At 48.4% G+C, this 22,500-nt stretch overlaps 1 pseudogene; it reads right to left on the minus strand.

Moving 5' to 3' along the window:
* The window catches only part of LOC124047712, a 29,346-nt pseudogene extending 15,535 nt beyond the window's left edge, over positions 1 to 13,811 (minus strand).
* Between the last annotated feature and the right edge of the window lie 8,689 nt (positions 13,812 to 22,500).

Raw genomic sequence — 22,500 nt, forward strand, 5'->3', positions numbered from 1 at the left:
TGTGTGTGTGCGTGTGTGTCTGTGCTGTGGAGCTGTCTGTGTGTGTCTGGGCTCTGGAGCTGTCTGTGTGCGTGTGTGTCTGGGCTCTGGAGCTGTCTGTGTGTGTCTGGGCTCTGGAGCTGTCTGTGTGTGTGTGTGTGTGTGTGTGTGTGTGTGTGTGTGTGTGTGTGTGTGTGTGTGTGTGTGTGTGTGTGTGCGCTCTGGAGCTGTCTGTGTGTGTGGGCTCTGGAGCTGTCTGTGTGTGTGGGCTCTGGAGCTGTCTGTGTGTGTGGGCTCTGGAGCTGTCTGTGTGTGTGGGCTCTGGAGCTGTCTGTGTGTGTGGGCTCTGGAGCTGTCTGTGTGTGTGTGGGCTCTGGAGCTGTCTGTGTGTCTCTGGAGCTGTCTGTGTGTGGGCTCTGGAGCTGTCTGTGTGTGTGTGGCTCTGGAGCTGTGTGTGTGTGTGTGGGCTCTGGAGCTGTCTGTGTGTGTGGGCTCTGTGTGCTGGGCTCTGGAGCTGTGTGTGGGCTCTGGAGCTGTCTGTGTGTGTGGGCTCTGGAGCTGTCTGTGTGTGTGGGCTCTGGAGCTGTCTGTGTGTGTGGGCTCTGGAGCTGTCTGTGTGTGTGGGGCTCTGGAGCTGTCTGTGTGTGTGGGCTCTGGAGCTGTCTGTGTGTGTGGGCTCTGGAGCTGTCTGTGTGTGTGGGCTGGAGCTGTCTGTGTGTGTGTGTGCTGTGGGCTGTCTGTGTGTGTGTGGGCTCTGGAGCTGTCTGTGTGTGTGTGTGTGTGGGCTCTGGAGCTGTCTGTGTGTGTGTGTGTGTGGGCTCTGGAGCTGTCTGTGTGTGTGTGTGTGTGTGTGTGTGTGTGGGCTCTGGAGCTGTCTGTGTGTCTGTGTGTGTGTGTGTGTGTGTGTGTTCTGGAGCTGTCTGTGTGTGTGTGTGTGTGTGTGTGTTCTGGAGCTGTCTGTCTGTGTGTGTGTTCTGGAGCTGTCTGTCTGTGTGTGTGTTCTGAGCCTGTCTGTGTGTGTGTGTTCTGGAGCTGTCTGTGTGTGTGTGTGTTTCTGGAGCTGTCTGTGTGTGTGTGTGTTCTGGAGCTGTCTGTGTGTGTGTGTGTTCTGGAGCTGTCTGTGTGTGTGTGTGTGTGTGTGTGTGTGTGTGTGTGTGTGTGTGTGTGTGTGTGTGTGTGTGTGTGTGTGTGTGTGTGTGTGTGTGTGGGCTCTGGAGCTGTCTGTGTGTGTGTGTGTGTGTGTGTGTGTGTGTGTGGGCTCTGGAGCTGTCTGTGTGTGTGTGTGTGTGTGTGTGTGTGTGTGTGTGTGTGTGTGTGTGTGTGTGTGTGTGGGCTCTGGAGCTGTCTGTGTGTGTGTGTGTGTGTGGGCTCTGGAGCTGTCTGTGTGTGTGTGTGTGTGTGGGCTCTGGAGCTGTCTGTGTGTGTGTGTGTGTGTGGGCTCTGGAGCTGTCTGTGTGTGTGTGTGTGTGTGGGCTCTGGAGCTGTCTGTGTGTGTGTGTGTGTGTGGGCTCTGGAGCTGTCTGTGTGTGTGTGTGTGTGTGGGCTCTGGAGCTGTCTGTGTGTGTGTGTGTGTGTGGGCTCTGGAGCTGTGTGTGTGTGTGTGTGTGTGTGTGTGTGTGTGTGTGTGTGTGTGTGTGTGTGTGTGTGTGTGTGTGTGCGTGCTCTGGAGCTGTCTGTGTGTGTGTGTGTGCTCTGGAGCTGTGTGTGTGTGTGTGTGTGTGTGGGCTCTGGAGCTGTCTGTGTGTGTGTGTGTGTCTGGGCTCTGGAGCTGTCTGTGTGTGTGTGTGTGTCTGGGCTCTGGAGCTGTCTGTGTGTGTGTGTGTGTGTGTGTGTGTGTGTGTGTGTGTGTGTGTGTGTGTGTGTGTGTGTGTGTGTGTGTGTGTGTGTGTGTGTGTGTGTGTCTGGGCTCTGGAGCTGTCTGTGTGTGTGTGTGTGTGTGTCTGGGCTCTGGAGCTGTGTGTGTGTGTGTGTGTGTGGGCTCTGGAGCTGTGTGTGTGTGTGTGTGTGTGTGGGCTCTGGAGCTGTGTGTGTGTGTGTGTGTGTGCTCTGTGTGCTGTGTGGTGTGTGTGTGTGTGGGCTCTGGAGCTGTGTGTGTGGCTCTGGAGCTGTGTGTGTGTGTGTGTGTGTGTGTGTGGGCTCTGGAGCTGTGTGTGTGTGTGGGCTCTGGAGCTGTGTGTGTGTGGCTCTGGAGCTGTGTGTGTGTGTGTGGCTCTGGAGCTGTGTGTGTGTGCTCTGGAGCTGTGTGTGTGTGCTCTGGAGCTGTGTGTCTGCTCTGGAGCTGTCTGTGTGTGTGTGTCTGGGCTCTGGAGCTGTCTGTGTGTGTGTGTGTGTCTGGGCTCTGGAGCTGTCTGTGTGTGTGTGTGTGTGTGTCTGGGCTCTGGAGCTGTCTGTGTGTGTGTGTGTCTGGGCTCTGGAGCTGTCTGTGTGTGTGTGTCTGGGCTCTGGAGCTGTCTGTGTGTGTGTGTCTGGGCTCTGGAGCTGTCTGTGTGTGTGTGTCTGGGCTCTGGAGCTGTCTGTGTGTGTGTGTGTGTCTGGGCTCTATACAATGGTGTTTTTACTCCCCATCCAAGGCTGCCCTTGGCTGGGGAGAGTTTGGGGTAAACCAAGGAGAAGGACTATAAATAATCACAAGCTGGAAAATCACAGGCGTGGATAGAGAGGAAGAGGAGTGTGCCTGACTGCATAAACACACGGATATAGGCAATCTCTTACACACAAACATCCATGATTGCTCCAACAAACACTACCACAGCTAGTGTACACACTCAAACACGAGACACACAGAGTACATTCACAGGCGAGCACACTTGCGTAAACCCCAACATTCACATCAGCTTACAGTTAGGCCAACCGCCAGGCCAACCGCCAGGCCAACCGCCAGGCCAACCGCCAGGCCAACCGCCAGGCCAATACACAAACTCGAAACACACACAAGTGATTTCACAGAAGACACGTGCACCCGTGCCATGTTTAGAACTCATGTTCACATGCTGAATTTGAGAGGAGCCATAGATTGCTGTTGCCTCTGGGGGAAAACAGAAAATCTGTCCTAACTCAAACCAGTTTGTCCGTGTGGCTCACTAAAGTGCAGGATACGAACGGTCAAATTCTGTTGTCTGATTTGCATTTAGAGTTTATCTAATCAGTCATTCAGATGGTTCCAATCAGAGTTTTCCACAATGATTCCGTTGGTGAGGAAATAACACAAGCTGAGACGATGCCGAGCACAGAACACACACAGCATGGAATACTGAGCGGTAAACACACACAGCATGGAATACTGAGCGGTAAACACACACAGCATGGAATACTGAGCGGTAAACACACACAGCATGGAATACTGAGCGGTAAACACACACAGCATGGAATACTGAGCGGTAAACACACACAGCATGGAATACTGAGCGGTAAACACACACAGCATGGAATACTGAGCGGTAAACACACACAGCATGGAATACTGAGCGGTAAACACACACAGCATGGAATACTGAGCGGTAAACACACAGCATGGAATACTGAGCGGTAAACACACAGCATGGAATACTGAGCGGTAAACACACACAGCATGGAATACTGAGCGGTAAACACACACAGCATGGAATACTGAGCGGTAAACACACACAGCATGGAATACTGAAGCGGTAAACACACACAGCATGGAATACTGAGCGGTAAACACACACAGCATGGAATACTGAGCGGTAAACACACACAGCATGGAATACTGAGCGGTAAACACACACAGCATGGAATACTGAGCGGTAAACACACACAGCATGGAATACTGAGCGGTAAACACACACAGCTTGGAATACTGAGCGGTAAACACACACAGCATGGAATACTGAGCGGTAAACACACACAGCTTGGAATACTGAGCGGTAAACACACAGCATGGAATACTGAGCGGTAAACACACACAGCATGGAATACTGAGCGGTAAACACACACAGCATGGAATACTGAGCGGTAAACACACACAGCATGGAATACTGAGCGGTAAACACACACAGCATGGAATACTGAGCGGTAAACACACACAGCTTGGAATACTGAGCGGTAAACACACACAGCATGGAATACTGAGCGGTAAACACACACAGCTTGGAATACTGAGCGGTAAACACACACAGCATGGAATACTGAGCGGTAAACACACACAGCATGGAATACTGAGCGGTAAACACACACAGCTTGGAATACTGAGCGGTAAACACACAGCATGGAATACTGAGCGGTAAACACACACAGCATGGAATACTGAGCGGTAAACACACACAGCTTGGAATACTGAGCGGTAAACACACACAGCATGGAATACTGAGCGGTAAACACACACAGCATGGAATACTGAGCGGTAAACACACACAGCATGGAATACTGAGCGGTAAACACACACAGCATGGAATACTGAGCGGTAAACACACACAGCTTGGAATACTGAGCGGTAAACACACACAGCATGGAATACTGAGCGGTAAACACACACAGCATGGAATACTGAGCGGTAAACACACACAGCATGGAATACTGAGCGGTAAACACACACAGCATGGAATACTGAGCGGTAAACACAACAGCATGGAATACTGAGCAACACAGAAACACATGGAATACTGTGGAACTAGACAAGCATGGAATACTGAGCAGTAAACACATCAGCATGGAATACTGAGCGGTAAACACACACACATGGAATACTGAGCGGTAAACACACACAGCTTGGAATACTGAGCAGTAAACACACAGCCTGTGGAACTGCAGAAAGCTGAGTATGGAATACCAACACAGAAACACATTGTCCTGTGGAACTAGAAAGTGGATGGAATACCAACACAGAAACACATGCAACTAGGAAGCTAGGTATGGAATACCAACACAGAAACACATTGTCCTGTGGAACTAGAAAGGATGGAATACCAACACAGAAACACATTGTCCTGTGGAACTAGAAAGTGGATGGAATACCAACACAGAAACACATTGTCCTGTGGAACTAGAAAGTGGATGGAATACCAACACAGAAACACATTGTCCTGTGGAACTAGAAAGTGGATGGAATACCAACACAGAAACACATTGTCCTGTGGAACTAGAAAGTGGATGGAATACCAACACAGAAACACATTGTCCTGTGGAACTAGAAAGTGGATGGAATACCAACACAGAAACACACAGAAACACATTGTCCTGTGGAACTAGAAAACACAGAAACACATGGATGGGAAATACCAACACAGAAACACATTGTCCTGTGGAACTAGAAAGTGGATGGAATACCAACACAGAAACACATTATCCTGTGGAACTAGAAAGTGGATGGAATACCAACACAGAAACACATTGTCCTGTGGAACTAGAAAGTGGATGGAATACCAACACAGAAACACATTGTCCTGTGGAACTAGAAAGTGGATGGAATACCAACACAGAAACACAACTTGGAATACCTGTGGAACTAGAAAGTGGATGGAATACCAACACAGAAACACATTGTCCTGTGGAACTAGAAAGTGGATGGAATACAAACCCACACCTGTGCAGTTTCAGCCATCTTCTGTTCAAACTCGGACTTGGCTGTGGCATATTTTTCCACAAAGCCCTTGTAGGTTCCGTGGCTTTCTTGGCCTTCACTCCAGCCTGCAGAGATCAGAGACAGACAGACAACAGGAAAAAGCCATCTGTTTTCACATGTCACCATCAGCCTCAGTCACACAGTCCTCTATGGAGCACCAGATCTCACCCGAGCAGACACACATGTGATTCAGAAACAGATCGAGGAAAAAAATATACATTTATTCTGGCATGAAGTACTACTACTCATCTACGTAATGACAGACCGGTGATAAGATATGGAGATACAGAGAACGGGATAGTGATAGGTCATCTACAGCTGTACCTGTGATCTCCCACCTCATCTCTCTGCTCTCTCTAGTGTTGCTCTCTCCTAGTGTAGTTTAGTCTAGTGTACAGTACCTTCTCCTAGTGTAGTTTAGTCTAGTCTAGTCTAGTACCTTCCACATCCTAGTGTGTTGTTCCTAGTCTAGTCTAGTCTAGTGTACAGTACCTTGTCCACATCTCTCTGTGTTGCTCTCTCCTAGTGTAGTTTAGTCTAGTGTACAGTACCTTGTCCACATCTCTCTGTGTTGCTCTCTCCTAGTGTAGTTTAGTCTAGTGTACAGTACCTTCTCCTAGTGTAGTTTAGTCTAGTGTACAGTACCTTCTCCTAGTGTAGTTTAGTCTTCTCTAGTGTACAGTACATTGTCCACATCTCTCTGTGTTGCTCTCTCCTAGTGTAGTTTAGTGTAGTGTACAGTACCTTGTCCACATCTCTCTGTGTTGCTCTCCTAGTGTAGTTTAGTCTAGTGTATAGTACCTTCTCCTAGTGTAGTTTAGTCTAGTGTACAGTACCTTGTCCACATCTCTCTGTGTTGCTCTCTCCTAGTGTAGTTTAGTCTAGTGTACAGTACCTTCTCCTAGTGTAGTTTAGTCTAGTGTATAGTACCTTCTCCTAGTGTAGTTTAGTCTAGTGTACAGTACCTTGTCCACATCTCTCTGTGTTGCTCTCTCCTAGTGTAGTTTAGTCTAGTGTACAGTACCTTCTCCTAGTGTAGTTTAGTCTAGTGTACAGTACCTTCTCCTAGTGTAGTTTAGTCTAGTGTACAGTACCTTGTCCACATCTCTCTGTGTTGCTCTCTCCTAGTGTAGTTTAGTCTTGTGTACAGTACCTTCTCCTAGTGTAGTTTAGTCTAGTGTAGAGTACCTTGTCCACATCTCTCTGTGTTGCTCCCTCCTTGCGGAGTCTCTCCTGCTCCACAGTTTTGGCGTTGTAGTTCTCCTTGGACTTCTGTAAGGCTACTCCGGTGGTCTGTATGGTCTGGACTGATTCCAGCGTGGACGCCACCTCCTCCTTGGTCTGAGTAGGAAAGAGGAAGACAGCAACCATTGAAACAAACACATTCATTTTACTGTCCTTGTATGAAAAGCCCATGATTGAAACCACTAAAAATGGAAGCAAAGATCATTATAAATGGTAGAAAGTAGCTTAGCTAAAATGGCAACTTGACATTCTGTGTCTGTGTGTGTGTGTGTGTGTGTGTGTAAGCCTTTTTTGTTATGCTGAAAGCTCAAACCCAATTCTGCTAATTCACAGGTAGTGTTTGGTTAGTTAGACCTGCTGACACATACATGCCATAGGAGGTGAGGCTCCGCTGGTTACTGCAGGCAGGATAGAGAACACACACATTCTCTCCAGAATCCATCAGTAGAATCACTCTACAGAAACCCTTCCCCATGGCAGTGACTGAAAGAAGTCTACTTTATTCAGCTCCAGAGGGTAAATATAGGTTATCATTAGCAGCAGCCTACACAGGCAGAGCACAGACACCAGCAAGGACAGACTAGTTGATGAAGCAGGTAACCTAGTGGTTAAAAGTGTTTGGCCAGTAACCGAAATGACGCTGGTTCGTATCCCCGAGCTGACGGTGAAAAATCTGTCGATGTGCCATTGAGCGAGGTACTTAACCCTAATGGCTCTTGTAAGTCGCTCTGGATAAGAGGATCTGCTAAATGACTCAAATGTAAATCCTACAGGAACAAATTGGCGTGTTGTGTTGTGTGATTCTGCCTGCCGGGCTGTTTGTGGGTCTGGGCTTGTTATAAGGAAACAATGTGATGTGTGGTGTCGTGTTTGGTTCTCCATTCCGCACCTTTTATGGGCCTTGGCCTGGTCATCCACGTACTTCTGCACGTCTTTGATAAGCTCCTGTAGCTTCCTCACCAGCTCCAGGTGGCAGCTGGCCAGCTTCTCTGTGGATGTCTTAAACACATCCCACACCGGGCAAACGTCCTGCAGCACACAGACTTTATTAACTGGAGATCAGTAGATCATTCATTCTGTGAAGACTGGTCTTATCATTAAATAGGGAGGGTTGATATAGGACACAAACTTCTCTTTTCACCTGACGCACGAGCGTGTGTGTCTTACCCGAGCTGAGAGAAGTTACCAGCTGACTTGGCAAGTTTGGTCATTGACCTGGCATAGACCTCTTCTATGGTAGCCCTAGAGGGTCAAAGCACAGAACGTTACCTTAATAATTTACCTATTGAATCAGTAACCTCATTCATGATGCTCCAAATGACACCCTATTCTCTATATAGCACACTACTTTTGACGAGGGACATTTATGATTCAACTTTCCTCTAGTGAATCAGGTCAACCATAATAAATCCATCAACACAGCACTAAAACCCTCAAATCATCTACCGGTTGGAAGGGGTTCCATTGAGTGTTTACAACAAGTACTATACATGTAAGTCAAGGCCCAAGACAACTCCACACCCACTGAACACTCACAGACACTTGGAACATAAACGTTTGAGTGTTAGTCAGTCTGATTATTAGTCAAAGCAAAGCCCAACCAAGTGGAGAGCTCTGTTCATCAAGGTCTCCCATTTAGTGTAGTGTCGAAACACAGAGACGAGATTCCCTCACCATCCCTCACCATCCCTCCCCTCCCATCCCTCCTATCCATCCCTCCTATCCATCCCTCCTATCCATCCCTCCTATCCATCCCTCCTATCCATCCCTCCTATCCATCCCTCCCATCCCTCCCATCGTATTCAGGACGAATATTGGCTGTGTGTTACAGTAGGCCTATATAAAACACATGGTACAGTACTGTAGGTGCATGGTCTGTTTCTGGCCACCAGAGGGAGCCACAACGCAACGTTTGAGGTATGAGACTTCCTCAAAAGAGACACAGAAAACCATGGGAACACAGATTCAGATTTTAAAAATTTTATTGAACATTTATTTAACATGACAAATTAGTTAAGAACAAATTATTAATTACATTTACATTTACATTTAAGTCATTTAGCAGACGCTCTTATCCAGAGCGACTTACAAATTGGTGCATTCACCTTATGACATCCAGTGGAACAACCACTTTACAATAGTGCATCTAAATATTTTAAGGGGGGGGGTGAGAAGGATTACTTTATCCTATCCTAGGTATTCCTTAAAGAGGTGGGGTTTCAGGTGTCTCCGGAAGGTGGTGATTGACTCCGCTGTCCTGGCGTCGTGAGGAGTTTGTTCCACCATTGGGGAGCCAGAGCAGCGAACAGTTTTGACTGAGCTGAGCGGGAACTGTACTTCCTCAGTGGTAGGGAGGCGAGCAGGCCAGAGGTGGATGAACGCAGTGCCCTTATTTGGGTGTAGGGCCTGATCAGAGCCTGAGGTACTGAGGTGCCGTTCCCCTCACAGCTCCGTAGGCAAGCACCATGGTCTTGTAGCGGATGCGAGCTTCAACTGGAAGCCAGTGGAGAGAGCGGAGGAGCGGGGTGACGTGAGAGAACTTGGGAAGGTTGAACACTAGACGGGCTGCGGCGTTCTGGATGATTACGATGATGGCCTACCCCGGCCAATGCTGTGCCAATGGTGCACTGCCCTATGGGACTCCCAATCACGGCCTGCTGTGATACAGCCTGGAATCGAACCAGGTCTGTAGTGACGCCTCTAGCACTGAGATGCAGTGCCTTAGACCGCTGCGCCACTGATGGGTAGGTAGGTGTGCAAGTTGATTGTCAGTTACAGCGAACAGTAACGATATAGGCCTAACCCTGAGATGTAAGCTAGTAAGCTACCTGTGACCCATCTAATCAAATGAAATTTTATTTGTCACATACACATGGTTAGCAGATGTTAATGCGAGTGTAGCGAAATGCTTGTGCTTTCTAGTTCGACAATGCAGTAATAACCAATCTACACCACAGACTGGAAAAAAAGACGATATAGGACAAGTCTACGCCTCCACTAACAGGAGCTTACCCAGTGTCAAAGCAAACTTAAGCTGTGGAAACTTTCCTGTTTGTGTGGTAGGCTAATATTTACAGTCTGTGGCAAAACATAGTGTGGTAAATGCAGTGTCTGTTTGAGTGATGAGCACATTTTTGTGTGGGCCAGCCCATCCTGAATTCCAACAGGAGACCTTGAGCAGACGAGGTTATAAAAATAGACCTCAAACACAATGAAAGACATCAAGGCGTGAGAGGAATTCTAAAGGAGGTATGATTAAGCTCCTTATTATGGCTGAGAGGCTACAGGTATGCAGTCCACTGCCAAGGTGTTTTACAGTCTATGGAGTGTTCAGGTGTGCAGGTGGCCTAAATCAGGCCTAAGCCTGGGAGAGTAGGCTACACCACATGCTCGTTCCACAGTTCATTTTCTCTTTTAAGGAGAGCTGAAAGAGGACTGGATTTCCTTAGGTTGCATTAATCAAACTGTTGGCTCCTGGTATAATAATTGCACCGAAGGAGATGGCTGCCTTTACGATCCCATAATCAATTGTGCATGTTTTTTTGTGTTATTTGTAACTTATTTTGTATATAATATTTCTCCCACTGTGTCTTATGACCAAAAATTGCTTCTTGATATCAGGGCAGCGATAACTCACCCCGTACTGGATGAATTCTTCTTCAACTAGTCGGACGGGAAGGATTTACTCCAGACACCTGACAAAGCCCTCATCCCCATCATTTGCAGGAGGAAAAGACAGCAATATCGTGGACGAGGGTCCAGTTGCCTTGTAAGGATCCGTCGCTGAGTGGGTAATCTACTTTTACCATCGGTCCTATTAGCCAATGTACAATCACTCGATAATAAAACAGATGAACTACGAGCACGTATATCCTACCAACGGGACATTTAAAAAACTGTATCTTATGTTTCTATGAGTCGTGGCTGAACAACGACATGATTAACATACAGCTGGCTGGTTTTAAGATTTTTCGGCAGGCTAGAACAGTGGCCTCTAGTAAGACAAGGGGCGGTGGCTTATGCATATTTGTAAACAGCTGGTGCACGAAATCTAAGGAAGTCTCAAGGTTTTACCTCGCCTGAGGTAGTGTATCTCATAATAAGCTGTAGACCGCACTATTTACCAAGAGAGTTTACATCTATATTTTTTGTACCACCGCAGACGCTGGCACTAAGACCGCACTCAATGAGCTGTATTCCGCCATAAGCAAACAGGAAAACGTTCATCCAGAGGGGGCGCTCCTAGTGGCCGGGGACTTTAATGCAGGGAAACTCATCAGTTTTACCTCATTTCTATCAGCATGTTAAATGTGCAACCAGAGTGAAAAACAATATTAGAATGACCTCTGACACGCTCATAATTGCCCCGTCACATACTCCTGTGTTTACTTGTAGGTCGTTCAGCATGAACCTGATTCCCGGTCTATGGCTGGAGAGCCCCCATCCCCGCAGGAGGCCTTTTGTCTCTTGGTAGGCAGTCATTGTAAATACGAATTTGTTCTTAACTGACTTGCCTAGTTAAATAAAGTTGTTTTTTTATCATTAAAAAAAGAGATCGACAAATGTATCAAATTTAACATCATGATTCAGAATTTTAACACTCAATTATCATAGTGAATTATTGTAATGTTTGTTATGTGTTAATTAATCCCATAGGGGATGGGTTGCCAACTGGTGATTTGATAAGCACATACTATGTCTGGATGTAGCCTTCCTGTCTTCAAATGTGGGTGTTCTGGGAGTGCTAGTTAGCTTAGCTATCTTCAATTATAGCTGTGAGTGCTACTGTAACTAGCTTGCTAAGTTATACAGCTGAGAAGAGCAAAACAGATCAATCAATCAGTTACAGAACAGATACTGTATCCTCAAACACATAACACAGAGAGATATATAGCATCTTTCGCCCCTCTTCCGCCTCACACCCCTCCCCTTGTGCTTCTCTGCCTGTGTGTGCGCTGTTGCTGTGACTTCTCCCACTCATTTGCAGCAGAATTGAGTGGGAAAAGTTGCTAAATGCTATTAAAACCACAGAAACTTTAGGTGGCAACTCCTCAAAGGCAGAGCCTGAAAAGTAGAATTTGTCAATAGACTTAACAATAAAAGTCACTGGAGCGGTCTGAAAACGTTCTTAATATAGCGACAAAGTGACTAAATTGGCAACACTTAACGGCATGGAAGACAGTGAGCCAACCCCTATGCCGTGGGAGACCATTGATTGGTAGGCAACAAGGATTCCTTTATACTGTGGAGTGAATTTGGAAAGTATTCAGACCTTCACATTTTCCACATTAGCTACATTACAACCTTACTCTAAAATTGTGAAATAACATTTAAAAATGCCTCAATCTACATTCAAAACCCCATAAAGACAAAGCAAAAAAAGTGTAGAAATGTTTGCAAATGTATTAAAAATAAAACAGAAATACCTTACTAACATAAGTATTCACACCCTTTGCTATGAGCTCAGGTGCATCCTGTTTCCATTGATCATCCTTGAGATGTTTCTAAAACTTGATAGGAGTCCACCTGTGGTAAATTCAATTGATTGGACATGATTTGGAAAGCAACACACCTGTCTATATAAGGTCCCACAGTTGACAATGCATGTCACGGCAAAAACCAAGCCATGAGGTCAAAGGAATTCTCCATAGAGCTCCAAAGACAGGTTTGTGTCAAAGGTTACCAAAACATTTATGCAGCATTGAAGTCCCTAGGACAAGTTAACTCCATCATTCCTAAATGGAAGTCTGGAACCACCAAGACTCTTCCTAGCGCTGGCCACTCAGCCACACTGAGCAATCGGGGGAGAAGGGCCTTGATCAGGGAGGTGACCAACAACCCGACGGTCACTCAGACAGAGGTCCAGAGTTCCTCTGTGTAGATGGGAGAATCATCCAGAAGGACAACAATCTCTGCAGCACTCTACCAATCAGACCTTTATGGTTCAGTGGCCAGACGGAAGCCACTCCACAGTAAAAGGCACATGACAGCCCGCTTGGAGTTTGCCAAAAGGTACCTAAAAGTACTCTCAGACCATGAGAAACAAGATTCTCTGGTCTGATGAAACCAAGATTGAACTCTTTGGCCTGAATGTCAAGGGTCACGACTGGAGGAAACCAGGCACTGGTCTTCACCTGGCCAATACCATCCCTACTGTGAAGTGTGGTGGTGGCAGCACCATGCTGCGGGGATGTTTTTATGCGGCTGGGACCGGGAGACTAGTCAGGATTTGTTTGGCCCCCCCCTTGTGTACTAAGCCGGTAATACTGTAAATCCCGGGATGGGTGAAGGACGTTATGACAATATGAAAATCTGGATACTGCCCAGCCCTAATGTGTGCACATTTATGGACGGGTGATGTGGCTCATTCGGCCAATAGAATGCTCCCCCTGAACTCATTATTTTGACAGAAGGGGAAGGCATTTTCACATTGGGCTTTACCAATGAGCCAGCATTTGTCACTTTATCGATTGTACCATCAGCTGGCATCCTCCACACCTGACCCAATTTGACTGTGCATGACCTTTAATGGACGGTCAACTTTTAGGTTAACCAGAAAAATTGGTGTTGAGTACATTTTTAAGTAAGTCTCGGATTCATCTCTATGATGAGAACAGCATTGGGTTAAACAGAACCCTCAAAACAAGGGTGAGCGGAGGTTTAACTAAGGAAACACCAAATGGCATAGCCTGGTTACAAACATAATAGTTAGCACATGACACAGCACAAACTGATCCAGAACCAGGCTACCAACAACTTACCTTTCTCTGATGAACTCCGTAAGTTCCTTGGAGGAGATTTGACCATGCTTCATGTTGTGGTAGAGAACATCAAATCCATTGTTTTTTTCACCCTGGGGGAAAAAAAGAAGAGATGATTAGCCTAGTAAACTGAAAAACCGGTCAAGGATGAAAGTGTTTCCTTCATGCTTTACTGCCCTGGCCTTCTCCACTATGAGCCTCCTCAAGGTCCTCATCGCCAACAGCCTCGACTGGTCCACCATAGTCATCCTGGCCATAGTGTTTAGGTTCTACAATGCTGCCTATATGTTTCTATGGTCCCTACAATGGTTCTAACAATCCATGTACGGTTCTATGTGGTTTTATGCTCCCTAAAACAGTTTAAACGGCCTCTATATGGTTCTATGCTCCCTGGAACGGTTCTACAATCCCTATACAACTCAGAATGTCCTGAATAACGTTAATGGAGCAGGTTGAAGATGGGTCCTCAACAGTCAGAGACTGTGTAGATTGTGACAGTACTGACTATAGACCACTATTCTGTGTGTTTGTGTAGCAGTAACCATCACTACTCTGGATTGGTGTCCAGTTGCAACAGTGGGTATAACAAAATGCATACACCACCCACCACTCAATAATTCATATGCCATGGACATGTGTAAAACTGTCTGAAGTTTGGCTAGTGTTTGTTTGTTCAGTACCTAAGTAAAAACCCCAAACCAAGGTTATTCAACCCACTGGGTGCCTCAGCTGCAAGCACAACATACAAGCACATATCTGTACCTTCTGACTAGGCAGTCACCTCCTTGCATGTCCAAGATAAACATTCGTTCTCTGTTGCTAGGCAGGAACTCAAGTCTGTTCCTATTACTGGTATTGTCAAGCCTGCCTAAGTCCTCTGGTCCCTTCCCAGAGGTTGCTTCTCTTCAACTGTTGAGCTTATCTCGTGTTGAGTTCCACATTCCTCCTTGTCCTAGTTCTACAGAAACTGAGACTAGATTGTTACTCTTCACCTCCTTCCTTAGAAATATTAACTTCACTGAGACAACATACTTCAGAGCCAAAATACACAAACTTTACCAAACCACAATACGAACAGCAGCTTTTCTGTACCAGTCTCTTTAGCACACATTCCACTCCTTGTCATGCCAAAGTTGTTTAATATGACAGGAGTGGAATGATAGCTAAACAGACTGGTACTCAGGCTCTCTGTTTGAATCGTAGGGCTACGCGTTAGGGAAGTTCAAAGGTTGTTTGAGGAATACCTTACAGTGGCCTGATCTGACTCCTACACATTATGAGGTGAAACACAAAACTGACTTAAGATCAGTTTAGGCGTCCGCATGCTTCCCACCAGAAACAGTTCAGAAGAATTTTTGCATATATTATGATGACATTTTGTGATGTTTTGTTTGTTGTTTCTGCTGTCCGGACACACAAGCCTTATTTGTTTGTTTTAGACTTCTGCTGTCCGGACATCATTTGTTTGATTTAGACGTTTTTTGTTTGTTGTTTCTGCTGTCCAGACACACAAGCCTCATTTGTTTGATTTTTCTGCCGTCCGGAGACTTCTGCTGTCCAGACACACAAGCCTCAGATTTAGACACACAAGCCTCATTTGTTTGATTTAGACTTCTGCTGTCCAGCCTCATTTGTTTGATTTAGACTTCTGCTGTTGTTTGATTTAGACTTCTGCTGTCCAGACACAAGCCTCATTTGTTTGATTTAGACTTCTGCTGTCCAGAGACTTCTGCTGTCCAGACACAAAAGCCTCATTTGTTTGATTTAGACTTCTGCTGTCCGGACACACAAGCCTCATTTGTTTGATTTAGACTTCTGCTGTCCAGACACACAAGCCTCATTTGTTTGATTTAGACTTCTGCTGTCCAGACACACAAGCCTCATTTGTTTGATTTAGACTTCTGCTGTCCAGACACACAAGCCTCATTTGTTTGTTTTAGACTTCTGCTGTCCGGACACACAAGCCTCATTTGTTTTTATGCACAGTTTTGTCATTGAGAAATACTGCACCAAATCTTAGATGTAAAATTGCATGCCTAAGATCTCATCTGTAAAAACGCCAAAATTAATGACAGATTTCTTGTTATATTTGATTCATTCTGATTATTTTGAGGAAATGTATACTGGCTACAGCATCTCAAAATGGACAAACAGTACTATTCTCGTTTTTCAAGCAAAGGTATTTTAAGGGTGTATACGAGCACACTCGTTTGGTTGGCCTAGCCAAGTTCCAGCCCAACTGAAGCATGCTGATACCTAGAGGCTACTTCCTCCAGCAGCAAAGGGCTGCCCTGTGGCAGAGCCTAGGTATGTCCAACAGGGGGAAGAAATGAGCAAGCGCATAGTAACTGACCTGGTTCCAATCAGGTTTATCAGGCCTACTCAAGGGAAACTCAGGAAACTAATTCCACAACTACTCAACCTTTGACTTCCTCTTTAGCATGTGGCCCTGGAAATCACAAGATCACAAGCAAACAAATACCAAATGTTCCTCTTACATGAATAAGTTACACAATTCATAGTTATTACTGTACTATGAAACACAATCCATAGTTATTACTGTACTATGAAACACAATCAATGTATTACTGTACTATGATAACTTCAGTACAAATGACTGACTGCTACAAAAGTAGCTTTGATACACAATAGCAAGGGGATGAATAAAGGGACCCTGGCAGGACGCTGTGGTTCACCATGTCAACTGAACCAACCCGTGACTGCCACACAGCCACTTCCTGGTCGCTTCCACACTCAGCAATTTGTATCAGTACCATACAACATCACACCCCGCTGTGCTCATTTAACACATGGGTTCATCCAAGAGGTCAGGGGAGGGTCACGCCAAACGAACCTACAGCCTGGTGCAAATGACGATAGATATTTGCAGGGCAAAGAAAAATAGAGAAAGAGGAAAAGCAGAGAAGTCATTTCCTGAAGCCAGACAGAACAGTAATGGTATAGAATAGACTTCCTATTACAGAGTGTGGTTATTTAGAAAACAGTCCAGACTGTGTCGAAATTAAAATACCAAATGGCACTCTATTCCTATATAGTGCACTACTTTTGACCAGGGCCGCACAGTGCTCTGCTAAAAGTATTGCACTATAGGGAATAGGGTTTTCAGACACAACCTACGCCTCAGCTCTGTGGCTATAATCAATAGTGTGACATTAGCTTTAGCACATGACTCACACAGCATGCATCACATAGGCTATCCTAGGCTAACAGCTGCAAATTCTGTCCCGTCTGCTAACTACTGTACAGACCATGGCTGTCACAGACCTCAGTCACTGACTGCAATAACTAGATACCAGGGAAGCTGCAGAGAGTGAGAGACAGAGTGAGAGAAACAGACAGAGGAATAGAGACAGAGAGTCTGAGACAAAATACAACTCCAAACAGGAAGGGCTAATATTCGGTGCTTTTGGAATGCAGCAATATAAAATAAATTCAATACAAATAAATAAATAAAAAAGGCAGGAAACAGGTCTCAAGCGTTGTGGCTTTTCCACCCCACCAGTACAATGCCCCATAGCAACTTGTGAAGAACAGATACACATTCTATACAAGGCAACAGCTTTCGTGGTTTGAGTCTGAAAACCAACCATGCTGTGTTATATCACTACTCAGAGTTGAAAAAGGAACAGTATAAAGAAGTGAGTGGTACTAGAAGTGCCACATGGCTCTTGACTTGAAATGCACCCTTGGAGATTCATTGACCAAGTGATTAATATTCTAACCACACATTGTGAAATTCAAGAACACTCAGTCATTACTCTTGGCCTGGCAGTGAGTGGCCTGTTTAAGAATGCAGTGCCCTCCACCCAGTGAGAGATAACATGTGGAGGGGTTGGGCACGCATATCAATCCATGCCTCTGTGGAGTGAGACGAGAGATGCTCACAATGTCCAATTGAAAGAGCTCAAATCTTCCCAAGAACAGAGCTGAGAGAGAGGAAACGAGAGAGCCAGAGAGAGAAACGAGAGAGAGCCAGAGAGAGAGAGAGAGAGAGCCAGAGAGCCAGAGAGAGAGCCAGCGAGCCAGAGAGAGAGAGAGAGAGAGAGCCAGAGAGAGAGCCAGAGAGCCAGAGAGAGAGAGCCAGCGAGAGAGAGAGAGCCAGAGAGAGAGAGAGCCAGAGAGAGAGAGAGCCAGAGAGAGAGAGAGCCAGAGAGAGAGAGAGCCAGAGAGAGAGAGAGCCAGAGAGAGAGAGCCAGAGAGAGAGAGAGCCAGAGAGAGAGCCAGAGAGAGAGAGAGCCAGAGAGAGAGAGCCAGAGAGAGAGAGCCAGAGAGAGAGAGAGCCAGAGAGAGAGAGAGCCAGAGAGAGAGAGCCAGAGAGAGAGAGAGCCAGAGAGAGAGCCAGAGAGAGAGAGCCAGAGAGAGAGAGAGCGAGCGGAGCCAGAGAGAGAGAGAGAGCGAGCCAGAGAGAGAGAGAGAGAGAGCCAGAGAGAGAGAGAGAGCGAGCCAGAGAGAGAGAGAGCCAGAGAGAGAGAGAGCCAGAGAGAGAGAGAGAGCCAGAGAGAGAGAGAGAGCGAGCCAGAGAGAGAGAGAGCGAGCCAGAGAGAGAGAGAGCGAGCCAGAGAGAGAGAGAGCGAGCCAGAGAGAGAGAGAGCGAGCCAGAGAGAGAGAGAGCGAGCCAGAGAGAGAGAGAGCGAGCCAGAGAGAGAGAGAGCGAGCCAGAGAGAGAGAGAGCGAGCCAGAGAAGAGATTATTATTATTATTCGAGCCAGAGAGAGAGGCGAGCCAGAGAGAGAGCGAGCCAGAGCGAGCCAGAGAGCCAGAGCGAGCCAGAGAGAGAGAGAGCGAGCCAGAGAGAGAGAGAGCGAGCCAGAGAGAGAGAGAGAGAGCTAGCCAGAGAGAGAGAGAGCGAGCCAGAGAGAGAGAGAGCGAGCCAGAGAGAGAGAGAGAGAGAGCGAGCCAGAGAGAGAGCGAGCCAGAGAGAGAGAGAGCGAGCCAGAGAGAGAGAGAGCGAGCCAGAGAGAGAGCGAGCCAGAGAGAGAGCGAGCCAGAGAGAGAGCGAGCCAGAGAGAGAGCGAGCCAGAGAGAGAGCGAGCCAGAGAGAGCGAGCCAGAGAGAGAGCGAGCCAGAGAGCCAGAGAGAGAGCGAGCCAGAGAGAGAGCGAGCCAGAGAGAGAGCGAGCCAGAGAGAGAGCGAGCCAGAGAGAGAGCGAGCCAGAGAGAGAGCGAGCCAGAGAGAGAGCGAGCCAGAGAGAGAGCGAGCCAGAGAGAGAGCGAGCCAGAGAGAGAGCGAGCCAGAGAGAGCGAGCCAGAGAGAGAGAGCCAGAGAGCGAGCCAGAGAGAGCGAGCCAGAGAGAGCGAGCCAGAGAGAGCGAGCCAGAGAGAGCGAGCCAGAGAGAGCGAGCCAGAGAGAGCGAGCCAGAGAGAGCGAGCCAGAGAGAGCGAGCCAGACAGAGCGAGCCAGACAGAGCGAGCCAGACAGAGAGAGCCAGACAGAGAGAGCCAGACAGAGAGAGCCAGACAGAGAGAGCCAGACAGAGAGAGCCAGACAGAGAGAGCCAGACAGAGAGAGCCAGACAGAGAGAGCCAGACAGAGAGAGCCAGACAGAGAGAGCCAGACAGAGAGAGCCAGACAGAGAGAGCCAGACAGAGAGAGCCAGACAGAGAGAGAGAGAGCCAGACAGAGAGAGAGAGAGCCAGACAGAGAGAGAGAGAGCCAGACAGAGAGAGAGAGAGCCAGACAGAGAGAGAGAGAGCCAGACAGAGAGAGAGAGAGCCAGACAGAGAGAGAGAGAGCCAGACAGAGAGAGAGAGAGCCAGACAGAGAGAGAGAGAGCCAGACAGAGAGAGAGAGAGCCAGACAGAGAGAGAGAGCCAGACAGAGAGAGAGAGAGCGAGACAGAGAGAGAGAGAGCCAGACAGAGAGAGAGAGAGCCAGACAGACAGAGAGAGAGAGCCAGACAGAGAGAGAGAGCCAGACAGACAGAGAGAGAGAGCCAGACAGAGAGAGAGAGAGCCAGACAGAGAGAGAGAGAGCCAGACAGAGAGAGAGAGCCAGACAGAGAGAGAGAGCCAGACAGAGAGAGAGAGCCAGACAGAGAGAGAGAGCCAGACAGACAGAGAGAGCCAGACAGACAGAGAGAGCCAGACAGACAGAGAGAGCCAGACAGACAGAGAGAGCCAGACAGACAGAGAGAGCCAGACAGACAGAGAGAGCCAGACAGACAGAGAGAGCCAGACAGCCAGAGAGCCAGACAGACAGAGAGCCAGAGAGCCAGAGAGCCAGAGAGCCAGAGAGCCAGAGAGAGAGAGAGCCAGAGAGAGAGAGAGCCAGAGAGAGAGCCAGAGAGAGAGCCAGAGAGAGAGCCAGAGAGAGAGCCAGAGAGAGAGCCAGAGAGAGAGCCAGAGAGAGAGCCAGAGAGAGAGAGAGAGAGCCAGAGAGCCAGAGAGCCAGAGAGCCAGAGAGAGCCAGAGAGAGCCAGAGAGCCAGAGAGAGAGAGAGCCAGAGAGCCAGAGAGAGCCAGAGAGAGAGAGAGAGAGCCAGAGAGCCAGAGAGAGCCAGAGAGAGAGAGAGAGCCAGAGAGAGAGAGAGCCAGAGAGAGAGAGAGCCAGAGAGAGAGAGAGCCAGAGAGAGAGAGCCAGAGAGCCAGAGAGAGAGAGAGAGCCAGAGAGAGAGAGAGCCAGAGAGAGAGAGAGCAGAGAGAGAGCCAGAGAGAGAGAGAGCCAGAGAGAGAGAGAGAGCCAGAGAGAGAGAGAGAGCCAGAGAGAGAGAGAGAGCCAGAGAGAGAGAGAGAGCCAGAGAGAGAGAGAGAGCCAGAGAGAGAGAGAGAGAGAGCCAGAGAGAGAGAGAGAGCCAGAGAGAGAGAGAGCCAGAGAGAGAGAGAGCCAGAGAGAGAGAGAGAGCCAGAGAGAGAGCCAGAGAGCCAGAGCCAGAGAGAGAGAGAGCCAGAGAGAGAGAGAGCCAGCTAGAGAGAGAGAGAGCCAGAGAGAGAGAGCCAGAGAGAGAGAGCCAGAGAGAGAGAGCCAGAGCCAGAAGGAGCGAGAGAGAGAGAGCGAGAGAGAGAGAGAGCCAGAGCGAGAGAGAGCCAGAGCGAGAGAGAGAGAGGGCCAGAGCGAGAGAGAGAGAGAGCAGAGCCAGAGAGAGGAGAGCTAGAGAGCCAGAGAGAGAGCTAGAGAGAGAGAGAGAGAGAGAGAGAGAGAGAGAGAGAGCCAGAGAGAGAGAGAGAGAGAGCTAGAGAGAGAGAGAGAGAGAGAGCCAGAGAGAGCCAGAGAGAGAGAGAGAGAGCCAGAGAGAGAGAGAGAGAGAGCCAGAGAGAGAGAGAGAGAGAGAGAGAGAGAGCCAGAGAGAGCCAGAGAGAGAGAGAGAGAGCCAGAGAGAGAGCCAGAGAGAGCCAGAGAGAGAGAGAGAGAGAGCCAGAGAGAGAGAGAGAGAGAGAGCCAGAGAGAGAGAGAGAGAGAGAGAGCCAGAGAGAGCCAGAGAGAGCCAGAGAGCCAGAGAGAGCCAGAGAGAGCCAGAGAGAGCCAGAGAGAGCCAGAGAGCCAGAGAGAGAGCCAGAGAGCCAGGAGAGAGCCAGAGAGCCAGAGAGAGCCAGAGAGAGAGCCAGAGAGAGAGAGAGCCAGAGAGCCAGAGAGAGAGAGAGAGCCCAGAGAGCCAGAGAGAGCCAGAGAGAGAGAGAGAGCAGAGAGAGAGAGAGAGCCAGAGAGAGAGAGAGAGCCAGAGAGAGAGAGCCAGAGAGAGAGCCAGAGAGAGAGCCAGAGAGCCAGAGAGAGAGAGAGCCAGAGAGAGAGCCAGAGAGCCAGAGAGAGAGCCAGAGAGAGAGCCAGAGAGAGAGCCAGAGAGAGAGAGAGCCAGAGAGCTGAGAGAGAGAGCCAGAGAGAGAGCCAGAGAGAGAGCCAGAGAGAGAGCCAGAGAGAGAGAGAGAGAGCCAGAGAGAGAGAGAGCCAGAGAGAGAGAGAGAGAGCCAGAGAGAGAGAGAGAGCCAGAGAGAGAGAGAGAGCCAGAGAGAGAGCCAGAGAGCTAAGAGAGAGCCAGAGAGAGAGAGAGCCAGAGAGAGAGAGAGCCAGAGAGAGAGAGAGAGCTAGAGAGAGAGAGAGCCAGAGAGAGAGAGCCAGAGAGAGAGAGAGAGCCAGAGAGAGAGAGCCAGAGAGAGAGAGCCAGAGAGAGAGAGCTAGAGAGAGAGAGCCAGAGCGAGAGAGAGAGCCAGAGAGAGAGAGCCAGAGCGAGAGAGAGCCAGAGCGAGAGAGAGAGAGGCCAGAGAGAGAGAGAGAGAGAGAGAGAGAGAGAGAGAGAGAGAGCCAGAGAGAGAGAGAGAGCCAGAGAGAGAGAGAGAGAGAGCCAGAGAGAGAGAGAGAGAGCCAGAGAGAGAGAGAGAGAGAGAGAGCCAGAGAGAGAGAGAGAGAGAGAGAGAGAGAGAGCCAGAGAGAGAGAGAGAGAGAGAGAGACAGAGAGAGAGAGAGAGAGAGAGAGAGACAGAGAGAGAGAGACAGAGAGCCAGAGAGACAGAGAGCCAGAGAGACAGAGAGCCAGAGAGAGCCAGAGAGCCAGAGAGCCAGAGAGAGCCAGAGAGAGAGAGAGCCAGAGAGGAGAGAGCCAGAGAGAGAGAGAGCCAGAGAGAGAGAGAGCCAGAGAGAGAGAGCCAGAGAGAGAGAGAGCCAGAGAGAGAGAGAGCCAGAGAGAGAGAGAGCCAGAGCCAGAGAGAGAGCCAGAGAGAGAGAGCCAGAGAGAGAGAGCCAGAGAGAGCCAGAGAGAGAGAGCCAGAGAGAGCTAGAGAGAGAGAGCCAGAGAGAGAGAGCCAGAGAGAGAGCCAGAGAGAGAGAGAGAGAGAGAGAGAGAGAGAGAGAGCCAGAGAGAGAGAGAGAGAGAGAGAAGAGCCAGAGAGAGAGAGAGAGAGAGAGAGAGAGCCAGAGAGAGAGAGAGAGAGAGCCAGAGAGAGAGAGAGAGAGCCAGAGAGAGAGAGAGAGAGAGAGAGAGCCAGAGAGA

Source organism: Oncorhynchus gorbuscha, linkage group LG11 (genome assembly GCF_021184085.1).
Source record: "Oncorhynchus gorbuscha isolate QuinsamMale2020 ecotype Even-year linkage group LG11, OgorEven_v1.0, whole genome shotgun sequence".
Classification (NCBI taxonomy): domain Eukaryota; kingdom Metazoa; phylum Chordata; class Actinopteri; order Salmoniformes; family Salmonidae; genus Oncorhynchus; species Oncorhynchus gorbuscha.